Genomic DNA, 24310 nt, shown 5'->3' on the forward strand with positions numbered 1-24310 from the left:
TCGGAAGGTAAACGGAATGGATTTCGAACAAAGAGTGCTGGAAATTTCTGTTGCAGAAATTACGTGCGTGGAGCCAACTTTGAAAGCTTATATCTCGCTATTCATAAGGAATCAGAACATTTTCAAAACATGAAAGTTGTAGTCGTTTGATTATAGTTTCCGGAAAGTTAAACCATTCATTATTTGGATATTTGTACAGAAAGTTATGATGGATTGAATGAAGGCTAGTAGAGCAGTTTCGCCAGAAATTTCGCCAGAAATTCTGATGCATGGAGCCGACTTTGGGAGCTTATATCTCGCAATTCATAAGGAATCAGAAAAGTTGTAAAACATGAAAGTTGTAGTCGTTGGATTCTAGTTTCCAGAAAGTTACACCATGCATCATTTGGAAATTTGTACATAACATTATGACGGATTGAAGGAAGGCTGGTAGAACAGTTTCTCGTGGACTTTTAGTCACGGAAAATGGACTTTTAGTGACGGATTGGCAGAAACTTAAGGACCAAAAATGGTCATTTCATTCATTTCGTTTTGGACTTCCAAAAACGAAAATTTAAGATTTGGAGGTCGAGTTGTTCTCGGATTTTGGTAAAATTGGTATGGGTGGACTCATAATTGAATGGGTTGTCGGATTTTATAAGTTTCACCGGATTCCGAGATGTGAGCCCACGGGCAAATTTTGAGCTAATTTCGGATTTTAATAAAAATATAATATTTTCTTATGAAATTGATTACTATAATTTTTGTTGACTATATCGAATTAATTATGACTAGATACGAGTCGATCAGAGTCGAAAAATCGAGGAAAAAGCATAATACTTGGTTAAATTGGAGCAAGTCGAGGTAAGTGACTTGTCTAACCTTGTGTGGGGAAATTTTCCCTAGGATTGGTATTGATGTGATTATTGAAATGTGTTGAAAGTCGTGTGCACGAGGTGACGAGTGTGTACACGGACTAAATTGTGAAAGATTATATTTTTAAATTGTGTAGATTACTGTTGCGCATTTATTAAATTATTTTATCTTGTTATATTCTTCATCATTGATCTGAGATATATACTTCAAATTTGTTTGATCTTTTCTAACTAATTGTTTTACCTGTTTAGTTGAAACTTGGTTTCTTTTATTTTGTGCATTATTTGAAGGTTGATTTTCTTTAAATTAAATATTATTAATATGAAGTATTTGACATTTTTAAACTTGATATTGAAGCAACGTAGTAAAGATTTTGAAATATTATTTTCCTAAATTATTTACTCCTGAATATTTTTATACTCATTGTGAGGGAGCCATGAGCTCTTTATTGTGGTAAAATATTATTGTTGAATTATTTTGGCATGAGCCGTGAGCTCTTTATTGTGAAAAAATATTATTGATGAATTATTTTGACATGAGCCGTGAGCTCTTTATTATGAAAAATTATTATTGATGATTTATTTTGGCATGAGCCGTGAGCTCTTTATTGTGAAAAAATATTGCTATTGAATTATTTTGGCAAGTTAAATTATTTGAGCACTTGAGGTGCAAATTGTGATATATTGTGATATTGATACGCATGCGGTGGTATAAGGTATAGGTGTTGAAACGCATGCGGTGAGATAAGGGTGGCTTGATACACGTGGCTAGTAGGAGTGACTACTAGAAGTCATGCGGTGTGATAAGGGTGGCTAAAACGCGGGATGTTATTTCGGAAAAAAATATTTTCTTTAAATAAATTGTGAAGGTTCCCGCGGTGATATAAGAAAATGAGATATTGTGAACTTATTTATGATTTGGGACTACGAGGCGGTACCTCAGGAGTGCCCTTGTTGATATTGATTTATGGCCGTAGTTGCCTTTGATTATTGTTGTGATTTTCTTAAAGTTGAAAAGAATTCTATTTTGTTTCAACGATGTATTTATTTGAAATTATTTGATGTAATTAATACTATTTGATTCAGTTTCATTGTCATTTTATCCTATAATATTGTTTAAACATTTTACCATGCCATTATTTATTCTCCAGCAGGGCCTGACTTGACCTCGTCACTACTCTACCGAGGTTAGGCTTGGCACTTACTGGGTACCGCTGTGGTGTACTCATACTACGCTTCTGCACATCTTTTTGTGCAGATCCAGGTACATCTTATCAGACCACGCATCAGTAAACTAGCTATACGAGGAGACTTCGAGGTATATCTGCCAGCGTCCACAGACTCCGGAGTCCCCTTCTATCTTACTATGTTGTCTTCCTTATTTGCTTTAGACTCTGATGTATAGAGACATAAAGAATAAATTCTTAAAAGCTTGTGACTTATTTCTACCGGGTTTTGGGAGTTAAAATTGTTTGAATTGTAGTTTATTTATTTAAGATATTTATTATTATTTCGCATTGATAGGCTTACCTAGTCTTAGAGACTAGGTGCCATCACGACATCCTACGGAGGGAATTTGGGGTCGTGACAAGTTGGTATCAGAGCACTAGGTTCATAGGTATTATGAGTCACAAGCAGGTTTAGTAGAGTCTTGCGGATCGGTACGGAGATGTCTATACTTATCTTCGAGAGGCTATGAAACTGTTAGGAAATATTCACTTCTTTGATTCCTTATCGTGCGGCATTGATTTAGCTTGAAACATATATCTTATATTCCTTTGTATCCACTCATGTATGACATTGCGCACTTGGTATCAGTTGTGCGTCGACTGTTCGTGATGCCGCAAATAGACTAGGAGGAAGCCAAAAATGCTCAAACATTGCCTCAACGTGTGATTCTGACTGAAGATGCGGACGTATTGAGAGATCACCCAATGAATCAGGTAGCAGGGTGCAACGAATGATGGCATATGGTTGATTTATACGAGCTGTGAAGGTTATTATTTTGTATCATCGGACGTTGTGACCTATGACTTCGCGCCGAGTAGGGGGGTCCACTACCAATGGGTGGATTGCGGGGTCATGTAATATATCAGTTTTGGCCTAAAATGTATATATGTTGTATTGAAAGATTCCCTAAAATTTACACATGTTTAAGACCTGATATTTTGTAGAGGATAAGGTTGGGACTTGCGGTATATCCGCCTCCTTAATAACCCTATACTTCAGTATCAAAGGAGTTATAGAAACAACTCTAAATTTACAGAAGGTCTACTTAGCGTGGACGTCACAGTTGCGGATTTTGGGGTGCTTTGGAGGAAGTACAGTTGTTGATGAGATTCTGGACTATGTGGTTCGTGCCAAGATTTGTCTATATGGAGCTATACTTTTGTGATCATTGTGTATAAATAGGGGTAAGGGTTAACCCAAAGAAGTATCGAAGAGTATGTTAAGAAATGGGTCAGCTTAAAAGTGTTGAGTCAACATAACAACAGAAGAAATTTGCCTTGGGAGAGATAATTCTCCACTAGTGTTCGTGGCAAGCCTATGAAGAGGGCAGACCAGCCAATGCAACACCTCCCACTTGGCTCAGTTCTCAAAAACGCTTTTGAAAGAGTTTGTTTTCCGGACTCTCCGTAATGCGTGGCGCATAGGGTTTGAACGGTTGCATCATGTCACCATTGATGATGTCAGAATATGCCACCAAGTTTAATAAGTTAGCCCGTCATGCTCCTACTTTGCTTCCTACAGCCAGAGGGCGAGTCCACAGACTCATTAAAGGACTTAATTATAATCGTAAAATTTTGTACGACTCGGGAGCTACAAGCTGATACTTCATTTATGCTAGTTGTACAAATTGACAAGATATTAGAACGTGTTCGGGGTAAGGAAAAAGGAAACTAAGGAGACCAATACGTCTTGAGGTTCTGGGGGATTCAGTGGATTCTACTCTGCAAGTATAAATCATTATGGCGGGGGCTCAGGCAGTCGTCCAGCCCAGTCCGCACATCGGATTACTCGGGGGTGCTCTAGTAAGTTCTTTTAATGCACCACCGACATGAGTTCCTACAATAGTTATTCCAATTATCTGGCATAGACTCAATATGAGCAGCCTAACCCGCAAATGAGTTGTTATGAATACGGTGATACTAGGCACATCATGAGAAAATTATCCCAAACTTGGGAGAGACTTATTTCATCAAAGCACTCAGGCTACGTGCCCCATTGTAGTTACTACACCACCCACACGACTAGTTAAGGGTGGAGAAAAGACGGGTAGAAGGCGTTCTAGAGGTGGAGACCCAGCCATTGATATATTTCTTTTATGGTATGGCGGAGGTCGCTACATCAGTTGGTGTCGTTACAGGTACGAACTTGATATTATATAAAGGAATAATTTCCTTAACTTGATTCGGTTTTGAGTATCGAGACGAGTCCTCCTATTGTGCTCCACTTATGAGTGAGCTTCATAATTCTCTAATCTACTTATGTGGTTACCCATATTGGGAGATTTTATGGAGATAACTATGCCTATCATTTCATGTTGGTCAAAATAAGAGTTGCGAGTCTAAATGTGGCTTTCTGTTACTTATTTCGGTAAATTTTGATGTAAATTCCGAATAATTAATTGCAAATTGTGAATTATATGTCCTAGCGGTATGGGGTTCATTATGTGTTGTGATTTGGTGTAACCGAAATAATTTAAAAGGAGAAAATGGAAATTTTCAATTGGCACGATGTGCATATTACTTGTGATTCAGAACCGAGGATGAGATCCTCGCATTTTAATATAAACTGATATGTTTAAACCGGGCTACGAGTTGCGGTGGAAGTTATATAAGGACGAGATCCTTGTGAGGAAAATTCTTGTGTTTAAGTTCTCCCTTGTGAATTTTAATTTGTACTATAGTACTAATAGGAAGTCATGCCTGTTAGGCTTATTTGAAAATTCTATATGAAATTATCTGTGCATACTTGCCAATTTTGTGTTGTAATTATTGAGTTTTAACCTACGAGGTAGGTTCTCGCCCAGGTGACGTTAAATGTGACTCATTAATTCGGGTAAATAATTATGAGGTCTTCATGCCTCGTATCTCGTTATCAATATTGTGAAGGTTTAAAATGAGATTTTTGTTAACATGAAGTTAATTGATGATTTTGTAATTGATTATGAACAACTATTAAGACCAGATTAACCCAGAAGGGTGCTCCATTCATATGGGCCGAGGAATGTGAGGAGAGCTTCCAAAAGCTCAAGACAGCTTTGACTACAGCCCCAATGTTGGTATTACCTACAGGTTCAGGGTCTTATATTGTATATTGTGATGCATCGCGTATTAACCTAGGTGCAGTGTTGATGCAAGATGGTAGGGTGATTGCCTACGCGTCGAGACAGTTAAAGGTGCATGAGAAGAATTATCCTGTACACAACCTTGAGTTAGCAGCTATTGTTCGTGCCTTGAAGAATTTGGCGGCATTATTTGTACGGTGTCCATTGTGAGGTCTACACCGATCACCGAAGTCTACAACATCTATTTAAACAAAAGGATCTTAATTTGCGGCAGCGGAGATGGTTGGAGTTGCTTAAGGATTATGATATCACCATTCTCTATCATCCTGGGAAGGCCAATGCAGTGGCCGATGCCTTGAGTCGTAAGGCGAAGAGTTTGGGCAGCTTAGCATATTTACCGGTAGGAGAGAGGCCTTTGGCCTTGGCCAACCAGTTTGTCAGATTGGATGTTTCCGAGCCGAGTCGAGTTTTGGCTTATGTGGTTTCTCAGTCTTCTCTTTATGATCATATCAGGGAGCGTCAGTATGATGACCCCTATTTGCTGGTCCTTAAGGATATAGTTCAGCACGGTGATGCCAAAGAAGGCACAATTGGAGATGACAGTGTATTACGGATGCAGGGTAGGCTATGTGTGCCTAATGTAGATGGTTTTCGTGAATTGATAATCCAGGAGGCTCACAGTTCACGGTACTCCATACATCCGGGTGCTGCGAAGATGTAGCAGGACTTGAGGCAATATTATTGGTGGAGGAAGATGAAGAAAGACATAGTGGAGTATGTAGTTCGGTGTTTAAATTATCAACAAGTGAAATATGAGCATCAACGACTGAGTGGATTGCTTCAGAAGTTAGAGATTCCATAATGGAAATGGGAGAGGATTACTATGGATTTCGTTGTTGCGCTCCCACGGACTCAGATGAAGTTCAATGCAGCTTGGGTGATTGTGGATAAATTGACCAAGTCAGCTCATTGCAATCCTATGATGACTACCTACTCTTCCAAGCAGTTGGCTCGAATCTATATTCGCGAGATTGTCAGATTTCACGGCATACCGGTATCTATCATCTCTGACCAGGGTACGTAGTTTACATCACGGTTCTGGAGGGCAGTACAACGTGAGTTGGGTACTCGGGTAGAGTTGAGTACAACATTTCACCCTCAGACGGACGGGCAGTTCGAATGCACTATTCATATACTGGAGGCTATGCTTCGTGCGTGTGTGATGGATTTTGGGGGTGTTTGGGATCAGTTCTTACCACTTGCGGAGTTTTCTTACAACAACAGTTACCAGTCATGCATTCAGATGGCTCCGTATGAGGCCTTGTATGGTAGGCGGTGCCGGTCCCCAGTGGGTTGGTTCGAACCGAGCGAGGCTAGGCTATTGGGTACAGACTTGGTTCAGGATGCCTTGGAAAAGATTAAGTTGATTCAGGATTGACTTCGTACAGCCCAATCTAGACAGAAGAGTTATGCGAATTGGAAGGTTCGTGATGTTGCATTCATGATTGGTGAGCGGGTATTGCTTCGGGTTTCGCCTATGAAGGGCGTGATGAGGTTCGGGAAGAAGGGCAATTTGAGCCTTAGGTATATTGGGCCTTTTGAGATTCTTGAGAGATTTGGAGAGATGGCTTACAAACTTGCACTACCACCTAGTCTCTCTACGGTTCATCCGGTATTCCATGTTTCCATGCTTTGGAAATATCACGGCGATCCGTCTCATGTGTTAGACTTCAGTTCGGTTCAGTTGGTTAAGGATCTATCTTATGTTGAGGAACCAGTGGCTATTTTGGATAGGCAGGTTCGAAAGCTGAGGTCAAAGAACATTGCTTCCCTGAAGGTTCACTGGAAGGGTCATCCGGTCTAAGAGGCTACTTGGGAGACCGAGCATGATATGCGCAGCTGTTATCCACACTTAATTCACTAGCTCAGGTACTTTTTCCAACTCCGTTCGAAGACGAACGTTTGTTTTAGAGGTGGAGAATGTGATGACCCAAAATGTCATGTTTAAATTTAATAATTAATTTTGTATTCTAAGAGCTCGAAAAGTACTATTTATCATTTCTCGATTTGCGTGCATAGTCCGTAAAATTTTCCGAAAAGTTTTCAAGTGAAAAATGAATTAAAATGTGAATTAGAGCTTTAAAACTCAACTGAGTTGACTTTGGTCAACATTTTGAGCAAACGGACTCGAATTAGTGTTTTGACAGTTCTGGTAGGTCCGTATCGTGATTTGGGACTTAGACGTGTGCCCGGAATCAAATTCCGAGGTCCCTAGCCCGAGATATGGAATTTTGATGAAAAATTAAAAGTTTAAGTTCAAATAGTGACCGGATGTCAAATTATATGCAAACGACCCCGGAATAGAATTTTGATGATTCCAACAGCTCCGTATGGTGATTTTGGACTTAGGAACGTGATCAGAATTTTATTTGGAAGTCCGTAGTGGAATTAGGCTTGAAATGCCGAAAGTTGAATTTTTGGGAAGTTTGACCGAGCGGTTGACTTTTTGATATCGGGGTCGAAATCCGATTCTGAAAATTTTCATAGCTCAATTATGTCATTTATAACTTGTGTGCAAAAATTGAAGTCATTCCGAATTGATTTGATGTGTTTCGACACAAGATATAGAATTTGAAAGTTCAAAGTTCATTGATTTTGATTTGAGGTGCGATTTGTCGTTTTGATGTTGTTTGATGTAGTTTGAAGTCTCGAGTAAGTTCGTATGGTATTTTGGGACATGTTGGAATAATTGGTTAAGGTCCCGAGGGTCTTGGGTGGATTTCGGAAGGTAAACGGAATGGATTTCGAACAAAGAGTGCTGGAAATTTCTGTTGCAGAAATTTCGTGCGTGGAGCCAACTTTGGAAGCTTATATCTTGCTATTCATAAGAAATCGGAACATTTTCAAAACATAATAGTTGTAGTCGTTTGATTATAGTTTCCAGAAAGTTAAACCATTCATTATTTATGGACATTTGTACAGAAAGTTATGACGGATTGAATGAAGGCTAGTAGAGCAGTTTCGCCAGAAATTTTGCCAGAAATTCTGATGCATGGAGCCGATTTTGGGAGCTTATATCTCGCAATTCATAAGGAATCAGAAAAGTTGCAAAACATGAAAGTTGTAGTCGTTGGATTCTAGTTTCCAGAGAGTTAAACCATGCATCATTTGGACATTTGTACATAACGTTATGACGGATTGAAGGAAGGCTAGTAGAGCAGTTTCTGGTGGACTTTTAGTGACGGAAAATGGACTTTTAGTGACGGATTGGCAGAAACTTAAGGACCAAAAATGGTCATTTCATTCATTTCGTTTTGGACTTCCAAAAATGAAAATTTAAGATTTGGAGGTCGAGTTGTTATCAGATTTTGGTAAAATTGGTATGGGTGGACTCGTAATTGAATGGGTTGTCGGATTTTATAAGTTTCGCCGGATTCCGAGATGTGGGCCCCACGGACAAATTTTGAGCTAGTTTCGGATTTTAATGAAATGTAATATTTTCTTATGAAATTGATTACTATAATTTTTGTTGACTGTATCGAATTAATTATGACTAGATACGAGTCGATCGGAGTCAGAAAATCGAGAAAAAAGCATAATACTTGATTAAATTGGAGCAAGTCGAGGTAAGTGACTTGTCTAACCTTGTGTGGGGGAAATTTTCCCTAGGATTGGTATTGATGTGATTATTGAAATGTGTTGAAAGTCGTGTGCACGAGATGACGAGTGTGTACACGGGATAAATTGCAAAAGATTATATTTTTAAATTGTGTAGATCACTGTTGCGTATTTATTAAATTATTTTATCTTGTTATATTTTTCATCATTGATCTGAGATATATACTTCAAATTTGTTTGATCTTTTCTTACTAATTGTTTTACATGTTTAGTTAAAACTTGGTTTCTTTTATTCTGTGCATTATTTGAAGGTTGATTTTCTTTAAATTAAATATTATTAATATGAAGTATTTGACATTTTTAAACTTGATATTGAAGCAACGTAGTAAAGATTTTGAAATATTATTTTCGTATATTATTTACTCCTGAATATTTTTATACTCATTGTGAGGGAGCCGTGAGCTCTTTATTGTGAAAGAATATTATTGATGAATTATTTTGACATGAGCCGTGAGCTCTTTATTGTGGAAAAATATTATTGTTGAATTATTTTGACATGAGCCGTGAGCTCTTTATTGTGAAAAACTATTATTGATGATTTATTTTGGCATGAGCCGTGAGCTCTTTATTGTGAAAAAATATTGTTGTTGAATTATTTTGACAAGTTAAATTATTTGAGCACTTGAGGTTTAAATTATGATATATTGTGATATTGATACGCATGCGGTGGTATAAGGTCTAGGTGTTGAAATGCATGTGGTGAGATAAGGGTGGCTTGATACGCGTGGCTAGTAGGGGTGACTACTAGAAGTCATACGGTGTGATAAGGGTGGCTAAAACGCGGGATGCTATTTTGGAAAAAAAATATTTTCTTTAAATAAATTGTGAAGGCTCCCACAGTGATATAAGAAAATGAGATATTGTGAATTTATTTATGATTTGGGACTACGAGGCGGTACCTCGGGAGTGCCCTTGTTGATATTGATTTATGGCCGTAGTTGCCTTTGATTATTGTTGTGATTTTCTTAAAGTTGAAAAGAATTATGTTTTGTTTCAACGAGGTATTTATTTGCCATTATTTGATGTAATTAAATGTGACATACTACTTGATTAATTTTCATTGTCATTTTATCTTATAATATTATTTAAATATTTTACCATGCCATTATTTATTCTCCAGCAGGGCCTGACCTGACCTCGTCACTACTCTACCGAGGTTAGGCTTGGCACTTACTGGGTACCATTATGGTGTACTCATACTACGCTTCTGCACATCTTTTTGTGCAGATCCAGGTACATCTTATCAGACCACGCATTAGTAAACTAGCTATACGAGGAGACTTCGAGGTATATCTGCCAGCGTCCACAGACTCCGGAGTCCCCTTCTATCTTACTATGTTGTCTTCCTTATTTGCTTTAGACTCTGATGTATAGTGACATAAAGAATAAATTCTTAGAAGCTTGTGACTTATTTCTACCGGATTTTGGGAGTTAAAATTGTTTAAATTATAGTTTATTTATTTAAGATATTTATTATTATTCTGCATTGATAGGCTTACCTAGTCTTAGAGACTAGGTGCCATCACGACATCCTACAGAGGGAATTTGGGGTCGTGACATAAAGATAGATAGATATAGATGTTGTCCTAAAATTGTCAAGTGACTTTTTTTTAGCTTGTCACTTGGCTTAAGCACAGTGCATACTACCTTCTTTTAATAATATATATATATATATATATATGCTCCAAAGTATAAATAGTCATAGGTTATCTCAATTTACGCATGTCTATATTTTTTTTCTATTATAGTTTTTGTAATTAATTATTTACCTATGTAGTTCTAGCTAACATAGAAGAAAATCTATGAATGGATCAGTATATAGACATATATAGATTAGATTTTTCTAAGATCTGTTTAGATTATGTCTAAGATCTATTCATTCAACTAATTCCATTAATTATGTTCCATTTATAATTCCTAATTACTAATTTTGTCCTAAAATTGTCAAGTGGCTTCTTTTTAGCTTGCTACTTGTCACGACCTGAAATTCCCACATTCGGGATCGTGATGGCGCCTAACATTTCACTTGCTAGGCAAGCCAGCGTTAGAATAATATTAGTCATTTTTAAAAGAATTTTAAATTAACTAATAACAAAGAAACAAATGCGGAAATAAAGTTTGAAATAAAGTGAATAATCCATAATAATAGTGATGTCTAAATACCATCCTAGAACTGGTGTCACAAGTCTTCGAGCTACTAGAATAATACAAATAAAGATATTAATGAAAATGAAGCTATCTGAAAGAAATACACAGCTACGATAAAGTGGAAGTGGACTTCAGAACTACGAATGTCATGCAGCTATACCTCAAGTCTCCTGCGAATAGCTGAATCCGAGCAAATCTACTATATGCCGCTAAGACCAACTATGGTATCTGCACAAGAAGTGTGGGATGCAGTATGAGTACAACCGAACCCATATACCTAGTAAGTGCCGAGCCTAACCTCGACGAAGTAGTGACGAGGCTAAGGCATGTCACTTACATTAACATGTACGCAATAATAATAATAATAATAATAATAATAATAATAATAATAATAATAATAATAATAATAATAATAATAATAATAATAATAATAATAATAATAATAATAATAATAATAATAATAATAGTAATAATAATAATAATAATAATAATAATAATAATAATAGTAATAGTAATAATAATACTAATACTAATAATAATAATAGTAATAGTAATAATAATACTAATACTAATAATAATAATAATAATAATAATAGTAATAGTAATAATAGTAATAATAATAGTAATAATAATAACAACAATAACAATAATAATAGTAATAATAACAATAATAATAACAACAATAACAATAATAATAACAATAATAATAATAATAATAACAATAATAATGATAATAATAATAATAATAATAATAATAATAATAATAATACTAATAATAGTAGTAATAGTAGTAGTAGTAGTAGTAGTGGTAGTGGTAGTGGTAGTGGTAGTAGTAGTAGTAGTAGTAGTAGTTTTAACTAGTTGTTTTAAAGAAAGTTTATCAAACCATCCATAATCATAAATTGTTCTAATAGGGACTTTAGGAATTGTCCGTTTGTTCATCAAATCAAGGTTTTGAGGTATATCTACCTCTTCTAATCTAGTATTTTTCATACTAGTTTCTCTCAAATTCATAGAAACAAAATCATATCTATGTCGAATATTTCATTTCTATCTCATATATACCATGAAAGTTCCTAGGCTCTGATACCATCTTAACAGACTATTCGTTTGTTAAACAAACAAGATGTAGATTTATATAAAAATCAGTATAATTATCTGCATATTGGTATGATTCAAATTGCTTTTAAGCCATTAACCCTTAAAGGGTTACCAAAGACGTTTTTAGCTGCTCTCAGAAATGCTAGAAATCTGAATTTTAGACAGTCTCTGATGGGTTCTATTGAATCTACTATGGCCAACGGTCCAGTATATTTTAATACTCAACCCAATCTTCAATTATCTCTATCTGATGTTAATATACTTGATGCCTTGACATTAAATGTGAAAACGCATGGTTATAATTATGCGCCTGGATCTGAACTTATATGTTTATCATATAGAATTTATTTTAAATTACTATCTACGTTAAACCCTAGATGTAAACTATATGATACATCATATCAGACTATATTAGTGGAAACCAATTTTGCAAAGTCTAAGGTCACCACGAGGAGACCTATTAAGTGGGAAGAAATTAATTTTCCGACTACTTGGACTTTGGATTCGGTTATATCCCCTAGCCAGATTACTAATGCTGTCAGTAATACGGAATATTCTCATATTACTCAAAATTCAGATGGTAGGATTTGCATTCAATTTGATGAAAATAGTTTCACTTATAATAGGAAGTCATTTTCTAATAATAGACTTTTGTCTGCTATTAGTCCTAGTTATAATAGGCATTCATTTACTAATCGTAGACTATTGCCTGATATTCAACATATTTTACCTGTTGAACCAGTCTATGGACCAGCTAAAAAATCGTGCTGCATATTTGCATACAATTTCTACCAAAATGGGTGATAAGCCAGTTGAAAGGGTTAAGATTAACCCCCAAACAAATATTGTTCAGGATAGTGATAATATTTCTGAAAAGGATATTCCTTCTGCATCCGAAATGAATTTCAACCCCAATGATACTTAATGATCTCACACCAAATAGATTTTAGTCCAGGGTCACAAGCTAGAAAATATATTCAAAAAGAATTCTTTTGTAATAAATGGAACCGGTTTAAAACTTGATTTTTTGATACTTATAGTAAAGAGGATTTAAATAATATTTCTCAAGAGTTTTATGAAACTTGTGCTCTACATAATCAAATTATGTATTTTGTTTCTTGGTTTATAACCACTTATTTACCACTTTATATAAAGGTTTTAGAAAGATCTTATAAAGATGGGAAGGGCAATATTACTAAAGCAATATACCCTCCCCAAACACCTTTTGTTTTACCAAATAATTGTGATGACCCAAAATGTCATCTTTAAATTTAATGATTAATTATGTGATCTAAGCACTATTTACCATTACTCGACTTGAGTGTGCAGTCCGTAAAAAAATATTTCGGAAAGTTTTCAGGTGAAAAATGAATTAAAATGTGAATTAGAGCTTTAAAACTCAACTAAGTTGACTTTGGTCAACATTTTGAGCAAACGGACTCGGATCAGTGTTTTGATAATTTTGGTAGGTCTGTATCGTGATTTGGGACTTAGGCATATGTCCGGAATCAAATTCCGAGGTCCCTAGCCCGAGATATGGAATTTTAATGAAAAATTAAAAGTTTAAGTTCAAATAGTGACCGGATGTCAAATTATGTGCAAACGACCCCGGAATAGAATTTTGATGATTCCAACAGCTCCGTATGGTGATTTTAGACTTAGGAGCATGATCAGAATTTTATTTGGAAATCCGTAGTAGAATTAGGCTTGAAATGCCGAAAGTTGAATTTTTGGGAAGTTTGACCGAGAGGTTGACTTTTTGATATCGGGGTCGAAATCCGATTCTGAAAATTTTTATAGCTCAGTTATGTCATTTATGACTTGTGTGCAAAATTTGAAGTCATTCTGAATTGATTTGATGTGTTTCGACACAAGATATAGAATTTGAAAGTTCAAAGTTCATTGATTTTGATTTGAGGTGCGATTCGTCGTTTTGATGTTGTTTGATGAAGTTTGAAGCCTCGACTAACTTCGTATGGTATTTTGGGACATGTTGGAATAATTGGTTAAGGTCCCGAGGGTCTCGGGTGGATTTCGGAAGGTAAACGGAATGGATTTCGGACAAAGTGCTGGAAATTTCTGTTTGCAGAAATTTCTGTTGCAGAAATTCCGTGCGTGGAGCCAAGTTTGGAAGCTTATATCTCGCAATGTATAAGGAGCCAGAAAATGTGCAAAACATAAAAGTTGTAGTCGTTGGATTATAGGTTCCAAAAAGTTAAACTATGCATTATTTGGACATTTGTACAGAAAGTTATGATGGATTGAATGAAGGCTGGTAGAGCAGTTTCGCCAGAAATTTCGCCAGAAATTCTGATGCATGCAGCCGACTTTGGGAGCTTATATCTCGCAATGCATAAGGAATGAGAATAATTGCAAAACATGAAAGTTGTAGTCGGTGGATTTCAATTTTCAGAAAGTTAAACCATTTATTATTTGGACATTTGTACATTAAGTTATGATCAATTGAAGTAAGACTGGTAGAGCTGTTTCTGGTGAACTTTTAGTGACGAAAAATTGGATTGGCAGAAACTTAAGGACTAAAAATGGTCATTTCATTCATTTCGTTTTGGATTTTTGGAGCACGGTTCTTGGGCGATTTTTGGGCAATTTTCAAGGAAAAACATTGGGGTAAGTGTTCCTTATCCTATATTGATTATATTTCATGATTCCATACTCAATTACATCATGAATCCGTGAATTTATGGAAGAAAAATCAAGATTTTTGCAAAATCTTCCAAAAATGAAAATTTAAGATTTGGAGGTCGAGTTGTTATCGGATTTTGGTAAAATTGGTATGGGTGGACTCGTAATTGAATGGGTTATCAGATTTTATAAGTTTCGCCGGATTCCGAGATCTGGGTCCCACGGGCAAATTTTGAGCTAATTTCGGATTTTTAATGAAAATGTAATATTTTCTTATGAAAGTGATTACTATAATTTTTGTTGACTGTATCGAATTAATTATGACTAGATACGAGTCGATCTGAGTCGGAAAATCGAGAAAAAAGCATAATACTTGGTTAAATTGGAGCAAGTCGAGGTAAGTGACTTGTCTAACCTTGTGTGGGAGAAATTTCTCCTAGGATTGGTATTGATGTGATTATTGAAATGTGTTGAAAGTCGTGTGCACGAGGTGACGAGTGTGTACACGGGATAAATTGTGAAAGATTATATTTTTAAATTGTGTAGATCACTGTTGCGCATTTATTAAATTATTTTATCTTGTTATATTCTTCATCATTGATCTGAGATATATACTTCAAATTTGTTTGATCTTTTCTTACTAATTGTTTTACCTGTTTAGTTGAAACTTGGTTTCTTTTATTCTGTACATTATTTGAAGGTTGATTTTCTTTAAATTAAATATTATTAATATGAAGTATTTGACATTTTTAAACTTGATATTGAAGCAACGTAGTAAAGATTTTGAAATATTATTTTCCTATATTATTTACTCCTGAATATTTTTATACTCATTGTGAGGGAGCCGTGAGCTCTTTATTGTGGAAGAATATTATTGATGAATTATTTTGACATGAGCCGTGAGCTCTTTATTATGGAAGAATATTATTGATGAATTATTTTGACATGAGCCGTGAGCTCTTTATTGTGGAAAAATATTATTGATGAATTATTTTGACATGAGCTGTGAGCTCTTTATTGTGGAAAACTATTATTGATGATTTATTTTGGCATGAGCCGTGAGCTCTTTATTATGGAAAAATATTGTTGTTGAATTATTTTGGCAAGTTAAATTATTTGAGCACTTGAGGTGCAAATTGTGATATATTGTGATATTGATACGCATGCGGTGGTATAAGGTCTGGGTGTTGAAACGCATGCGGTGAGATAAGGGTGGCTTGATGCGCATGGCTAGTAGGGGAACTACTAGAAGTCATGCCGTGTGATAAGGGTTGCTAAAACGCGGGATGTTATTTCGGGAAAAATATTTTCTTTAAATAAATTGTGAAGGCTCCCGCAGTGATATAAGAAAATGAGATATTGTGAATTTATTTATGATTTGGGACTACGAGGCGGTACCTCGGGAGTGCCCTTATTGATATTGATTTATGGTCGTAGTTGCCTTTGATTATTGTTGTGATTTTCATAAAGTTGAAGGAAATTCTGTTTTGATTTCCACGAGATATTATTTGCAATTATTTGGTGTCATTAAATGTGACATACTATTTGATTCATTTTCAATGTCATTTTATTTTACTACATTGATAAACATTTTACCATGCCATTATTATATTCCAGTAGGGCCTTACCTAACCTCGTCACTACTCTACAGAGGTTAGGCTTCGCACTTACTGGGTACCGCTGTGGTGTACTCATACTACGCTTCTGCACATCTTTTTGTGCAGATCCAGGTACATTTTACCAGCCTAGACGTCATTGAGTTACCTGCGCACGGAGACTTAGAGGTATATCTGCCAGCGTCCGCAGACTCCGGAGTCCCCTTCTATCATTTTATGTTGCTTCCTTATATTTTATCTAGACCTTGACATATAGAGACATTGAGAATAAATTCTTAGAAGCTTGTGACTTATTTCTACCGGGTTTTGGGAGTTGAAATTGTTTGAATTGTAGTTTATTTATTTCAGATATTTATTATTATTCCGCATTGATAGGCTTACCTAGTCTTAGAGACTAGGTGCCATCACGACATCCTACGGAGGGAATTTGGGGTCGTGACAAGTTGGTATCAGAGCACTAGGTTCATAGGTGTTATGAGTCACAAGCAGGTTTAGTAGAGTCTTGTGGATCGGTACGGAGACGTCTGTGCTTATCTTCGGGAGGCTATGGAACTGTTAGGAAAATATTCACTTCTTTGATTCCTTATCGTGCGACATTGATTTAGCTTGAAACATATATCTCATATTCCTTTGTATCCACTTGTGTATGACATTGCGCACTCAATATCAGTTGTGTGTCGACGGTTCGTGATGCCGCAGATGGACTACGAGGGAGCCAGAGATGCTCAAACATTGCCTCAACGTGTGGTTCCGACTGAAGATGCGGACGTATTGAGAGATCACCTAGTGAATCATGTGGTGGTGCAACGGACGTTGGCGTCTGGTTGATTTATACAAGCTGTGAAGGTTATTATTGAGGATCATTGGACGTTGTGACCTATGACTTCGCGCTGAGTGGGGGGAGTCCACTACCAATGGGTGGATTGCGGGGTCATGTATTATATCAGTTTTGGCCTGAAATGTATATATGTGGTACTGAAAGGTTCCCTAAAATTTACACATGTTTAAGACTTGAGATTTTGTGGAGGATAAGGTTAGGACTTGCGGTATGTACGCCTCCTTAATAATCTTATACTTCAATATCAAAGGAATTATAGAAACAACTCTAAATTTGTAGAAGGTCTACTCAGCGTGGACGTCACTGTTGCAGATTTTGGGGTGCTTTGGAGTAAGTACACTTGTTGACGAGAGTCTGGACTATGTGGTTCATGACAAGATTTGTCTGTATGGAGCTCTACTTTTGTGATCGTTGTGTATAAATAGGGGTAAGGGTTACCCCAAAGAAGAGTTGAAGAGTATGTTAAGCAATTGGTCAGCTCAACAGTGTTGAGTCAGCATAACAAAAGAAGAAATTTGCCTTGGGAGATATAATTCTCCACCGGTGTTCGTGGCAAGCCTATGAAGAGAGCAGACCAGCCAATGCAACACCGCCCACGTGGCTCAGTTCTCAGAAACGCTTTTGAAAGAGTTTGTTTTTTTGACATCCGTAATGCGTGGCGCATAGGGTTTGAATGGTTGCGTCATGTCACCATTGACGATGTCAAAATATGCATTCAAGTTCAATAAGTTAGCCCGTCATACTCCTACTTTGCTTCCTACACCCAGAGGGTGAGTCCATAGACTCATTAAAGGACTCAATTATGATCGTAAAATTTTGTATGACTCGGGAGCTACAAGCTGATACTTCATTTCTGCTAGTTGTACAAATAGCCAAGATATTAGAATGTGTTCGGGGTGGGAAAAAAAGGAAACTAAGGAGACCAAGACGTCTCAAAGTTCTGGGGGATTCAGTGAATTCTACTCTGCAAGTATAAATCATTATGGAGGGGGCTCGGGCAGTCGGCCAGCCCAGTCCGCACATCGGATTACTCGGGGTGCTCCAGTAAGTTCTGTTAATGCACCACCGACATGAGTTCCTACAATGGTTATTCCAGTTATCTGGCACAGACTCAATATGTGCAGCCTAACCCACAAAAAGGGTTGTTATGAATACGGTGATACTAGGCACATCATGAGAAAAATTGTCAAAAGCTTGGGAGAGACTTATTTCATCAAAGCACTCAGGCTACGTGTCCCATTACAGTTACTACACCACCCACAAGACCAGTTAGGGGTGGAGGACAGACGGGTAAAAGGCGTCCTAGAGGTGGAGACCTAGCCGTTGATATATTTATTTTACGGTATGGCGGAGGTCGCTACATCAGATGGTGTCGTTACAGGTACGACCTCGATTTAATATAAAGGAATAATTTCCTTAAGTTGATTCAGTTCTCAATATCAAAACGAGTCTTCCTATTGTGCTCCACTTATGAGTGAGCTTCATAATTCTATAATTTACTTATGTGTTTACCCCTGTTGGGAGATTTTATGGAGATAACTACGCCTATCATTTCGTGTTGGTCACTAATAAGAGCTGCGAGGCTAAATGTGGCTTTCTATTACTCATTTTGGTAAATTTTGATGTAAATTCAGAATAATTAATTGCAAATTATGAATTATATGCCCTACCGGTGTGGGGTTCATTATGTGTTGTGATTTGGTATAACCGAAATTATTTAAAAGGAGAAAATAGAAATTTTCAATTGGCACGATGTGCATATTACTTGTGATTCAGAACTGAGGACGAGATCCTCACATTTTTATATAAATTGATATGTTTAAACCGGGCTACGAGCTGCGGTGGAAGTTATATAAGGACGAGATCCTTGTGAGAAAAATTCTTGTGTTTAAGTTCTCCCTTGTGAAATTAAATTTATACTATAGTACTAATAGGGAGTCATGCTTGTTAGGCTTATTTGAAAATTCTTATATGAAATTCTCTGTGCATAGTTGTCAAATTCTTATTGTAATTATTAATTTTTAACCTACGAGGTAGGTGCCCGCCTAGGTGGCGTTAAATGTGACTCGTTAATTCGGATAACTAATTATGAGGTCTTCATGCCTCGCATCTAGTTATCAGTATTTTGAAGGTTTGCAACGAGATTTTTGTTAACATGAAGTTAATTGATGATTTTGTAATTGATTATGAACAACTATTAAGACCAGATTGACCCAGAAGGGTGCTCCGTTCAGATGGACCGAGGAATGTGAGTAGAGCTTCCAAAAGCTCAAGACAGCTTTGACTACAGCCCCAATGTTGGTATTACCTATAGGTTCAGGATCTTATACTGTGTATTGTGATGTGTCGCGTATTGGTCTCGGCACAATGTTGATGTAAGACAATAGGTTGGTTGCCTACGCGTCCAGATAGTTAAAGGTACATGAAAAAAAAAAATCGGTCCACGACCTTGAGTTAGCAGCTATTGTTCGTGCTTAAAGAGTTTGGCTCCATTATTTTTACGGTGTCCATTGTGAGGTCTACACCGATCACCGAAATCTACAATATCTGTTTAAATAGAAGGATCTTAATTTGCGGCAGCGAAGATAGTTGGAGTTACTTAAGGATTATTATATCACCATTCTCTATCATCTTGGGAAGGCCAATGTAGTGGCCGATGCCTTGAGTCATAAGGCGGAGAGTTTGGGCAGCTTACCATATTTACCGGTAGAAGAGAGGCCTCTAGCCTTGGATGTTCAAGCCTTGGCCAACCAGTTTGTTAGACTGGATGTTTCCGAGCCGAGCCGAGTTTTGCTTGTGTGGTTTCTCAGTCTTCTCTTTATGACCGTATCATGGAACGTCAGTATGATGACCCCCGTTTGCTTGTCTATAAGGACACAGTTCAGCATGACGATGCCAAGGAAGTCACAATTGGAGATGAAAATGTATTACATATGCAGGGCAGGCTATGTATGCCTAATATAGATGGTTTTCGTGAATTGATTCTCCAGGAGGCTCACAGTTCACAGTACTCCATATATCCGGGTGCTGCAAAGATGTAGCAGGACTTGAGGCAACATTATTGGTGGAGGAAGATGAAGAAAGACATAGTGGAGTATGTAGCTCGGTGTCTAAATTGTCAACAAGTGAAATATGAGCATCAACGACTAAATGGATTGCTTCAGAAGTTAGAGATTCCAGAATGGAAATGGGAGAGGATCACTACGGATTTCGTTGTTGGGCTCCCACGGACTCAGAGTAAGTTCAATGCAGCTTGGGTGATTGTGGATAGATTGACCAAGTCAGCTCATTGCAATCCTATGATGACTACCTACTCTTCCGAGCAGTTGGCTCGAATCTATATTCGCGAGATTGTCAGATTTCACGGCATACCGGTATCTATCATCTTTGACCGGGGTATGCAGTTTACATCACGGTTCTAGAGGGTAGTACAACATGAGTTGGGTACTCGGGTATAGTTCAGTATAACATTTCACCCTCAGTAGGACGAGCAGTTCGAACGGACTATTCAGATACTGGAGGATATGCTTCGTGCGTGTGTGATAGATTTTGGGGGTGCTTGGGATCAGTTCTTACCACTTGTGTATCTTGCTTACAACAACAGTTGTCAATCAAGCATTCAGATGGCTCCGTATGAGGCCTTGTATGGTAGGTGGTGCCAGTCCCCAGTGGGTTGGTTCGAACCGGGCGAGGCTAGGCTATTGGGTACAGACTTGATTCAGGATTGACTTCGTACATCCCAATCTAGATAGAAGAGTTATGCGAATCGGAAGGTTCGTGATGTTGCATTCATGGTTGATGAGCGGGTATTGCTCCGAGTTTCGCCTATGAAAGGTGTGATGAGGTTCGGAAAGAAGGGCAATTTGAGCCCTAGGTATATTGGGCCTTTTGCGATTCTTGAGAGAGTTGGAGAGGTGGCTTACAAACTTGCACTACCACCTAGTCTCCTTGCCGGTCATCCGGTATTCCTTGTTTTCATGCTTCGGAAATATCACGACGATCCGTCTCATGTGCTAGACTTCAGTTCGGTTCAGTTGGACAAGAATCTATCTTATGTTGAGGAACCAATGGCTATTTTGGATAGGCATGTTCGAAAGCTGAGATCAAAGAACATTGCTTCCGTGAAGGTTCAGTGGAGGGGTCATCCGGTCGAGGAGGCGACTTGGGAGACCGAGCATGATATACGTAGCCGTTATCCACACTTATTCACAAGCTCAGGTACTTTTTCTAACTCCGTTCGAGGACGAATGTTTGTTTTAGAGGTGGAGAATGTGATGACCCAAAATGTCATCTTTAAATTTAATGATTAATTATGTGATCTAAGCACTATTTACCATTACTCGACTTGAGTGTGCAGTCCGTAAAAAAATATTTCGGAAAGTTTTCAGGTGAAAAATGAATTAAAATGTGAATTAGAGCTTTAAAACTCAACTAAGTTGACTTTGGTCAACATTTTGAGCAAACGGACTCGGATCAGTGTTTTGATAATTTTGGTAGGTCTGTATCGTGATTTGGGACTTAGGCGTATGCCCGGAATCAAATTCCGAGGTCCCTAGCCCGAGATATGAAATTTTAATGAAAAATTAAAAGTTTAAGTTCAAATAGTGACCGGATGTCAAATTATGTGCAAACGACCCCGGAATAGAATTTTGATGATTCCAACAGCTCCGTATGGTGATTTTGGACTTAGGAGCGTGATCGGAATTTTATTTGGAAGTCCGTAGTAGAATTAGGCTTGAAATGCCGAAAGTTGAATTTTTGGGAAGTTTGACCGAGAGGTTGACTTTTTGATATCGGGGTCGAAATCCGATTCTGTAGCTCAGTTATGTCATTTATGACTTGTGTGCAAAATTTGAAGTCATTCCAAATTGATTTGATGTGTTTCGACACAAGATATAGAATTTGAAAGTTCAAAGTTCATTGATTTTGATTTGAGGTGCGATTCGTCGTTTTGATGTTGTTTGATGCAGTTTGAAGCCTCGACTAACTTCGTATGGTATTTTGGGACATGTTGGAATAATTGGTTAAGGTCCCGAGGGTCTCGGGTGGATTTCGGAAGGTAAACGGAATGGATTTCGGACAAAGTGCTGGAAATTTCTGTTTGCAGAAATTTCTGTTGCAGAAATTCCGTGCGTGGAGCCAAGTTTGGAAGCTTATATCTCGCAATATATAAGGAGCCAGAAAATGTGCAAAACATAAAAGTTGTATTCGTTGGATTATAGGTTCCAGAAAGTTAAACTATGCATTATTTGGACATTTGTACAGAAAGTTATGATGGATTGAATGAAGGCTGGTAGAGCAGTTTCGCCAGAAATTTCGCCAGAAATTCTGATGCATGTAGCCGACTTTGGGAGCTTATATCTCGCAATGCATAAGGAATGAGAATAATTGCAAAACATGAAAGTTGTAGTCGGTGGATTCTAGTTTCCAGAAAGTTAAACCATGTATCATTTGGACATTTGTATATTAAGTTATGATCAATTGAAATAAGACTGGTAGAGCTGTTTCTGGTGAACTTTTAGTGACGAAAAATTGACTTTTTGTGACGGATTGGCAGAAACTTAAGGACCAAAAATGGTCATTTCATTCATTTCGTTTTGGATTTTTGGAGCACGGTTCTTGGGCAATTTTTGGGCAATTTTCAAAGGAAAACATTGGGGTAAGTGTTCCTTATCCTATATTGATTATATTTCATGATTTCATACTCAATTACATCATGAATCCGTGAATTTATGGAAGAAAAATCAAGATTTTTGCAAAATCTTCCAAAAACAAAAATTTAAGATTTGGAGGTCGAGTTGTTATCGGATTTTGGTAAAAATTGGTATGGGTGGACTCGTAATTGAATGGGTTATCGGATTTTATAAGTTTCGCCGGATTCCGAGATGTGGGTCCCACGGGCAAATTTTGAGCTAATTTCGGATTTTTAATGAAAATGTAATATTTTCTTATGAAAGTGATTACTATAATTTTTGTTGACTGTATCGAATTAATTATGACTAGATACGAGTCGATCGGAGTCGGAAAATCGAGGAAAAAGCATAATACTTGGTTAAATTGGAGCAAGTCGAGGTAAGTGACTTGTCTAACCTTGTGTGGGAGAAATTTCCCCTAGGATTGGTATTGATGTGATTATTGAAATGTGTTGAAAGTCGTGTGCACGAGGTGACGAGTGTGTACACGGGATAAATTGCGAAAGATTTTATTTTTAAATTGTGTAGATCACTGTTGCGCATTTATTAAATTATTTTATCTTGTTATATTCTTCATCATTGATCTGAGATATATACTTCAAATTTGTTTGATCTTTTCTTACTAATTGCTTTACCTGTTTAGTTGAAACTTGGTTTCTTTTATTCTGTGCATTATTTGAAGGTTGATTTTCTTTAAATTAAATATTATTAATATGAAGTATTTGACATTTTTAAACTTGATATTGAAGCAACGTAGTAAAGATTTTGAAATATTATTTTCCTATATTATTTACTCCTGAATATTTTTATACTCATTGTGAGGGAGCCGTGAGCTCTTTATTGTGGAAGAATATTATTGATGAATTATTTTGACATGAGCCGTGAGCTCTTTATTGTGGAAGAATATTATTGATGAATTATTTTGACATGAGCCGTGAGCTCTTTATTGTGGAAAAATATTATTGATGAATTATTTTGACATGAGCTGTGAGCTCTTTATTGTGGAAAACTATTATTGATGATTTATTTTGGCATGAGCCGTGAGCTCTTTATTGTGGAAAAATATTGTTGTTGAATTATTTTGGCAAGTTAAATTATTTGAGCACTTGAGGTGCAAATTGTGATATATTGTGATATTGATACGCATGCGGTGGTATAAGGTCTGGGTGTTGAAACGCATGCGGTGAGATAAGGGTGGCTTGATACGCGTGGCTAGTAGGGGAACTACTAGAAGTCATGCGGTGTGATAAGGGTGGATAAAACGCGGGATGCTATTTCGGGAAAAATATTTTCTTTAAATAAATTGTGAAGGCTCCCGCGGTGATATAAGAAAATGAGATATTGTGAATTTATTTATGATTTGGGACTACGAGGCGGTACCTCGGGAGTGCCCTTGTTGATATTGATTTATGGCCGTAGTTGCCTTTGATTATTGTTGTGATTTTCAT

At 37.0% G+C, this 24310-nt stretch overlaps 1 protein-coding gene across 1 annotated transcript in view; it reads left to right on the top strand.

Moving 5' to 3' along the window:
• Positions 1–24310, top strand: part of LOC138897963 (uncharacterized) — a 41860-nt gene that overhangs the window by 13923 nt on the left and 3627 nt on the right. The window lies entirely within an intron of this gene.

This window comes from Nicotiana tomentosiformis, chromosome 8 (genome assembly GCF_000390325.3).
Source record: "Nicotiana tomentosiformis chromosome 8, ASM39032v3, whole genome shotgun sequence".
Lineage (NCBI taxonomy): Eukaryota > Viridiplantae > Streptophyta > Magnoliopsida > Solanales > Solanaceae > Nicotiana > Nicotiana tomentosiformis.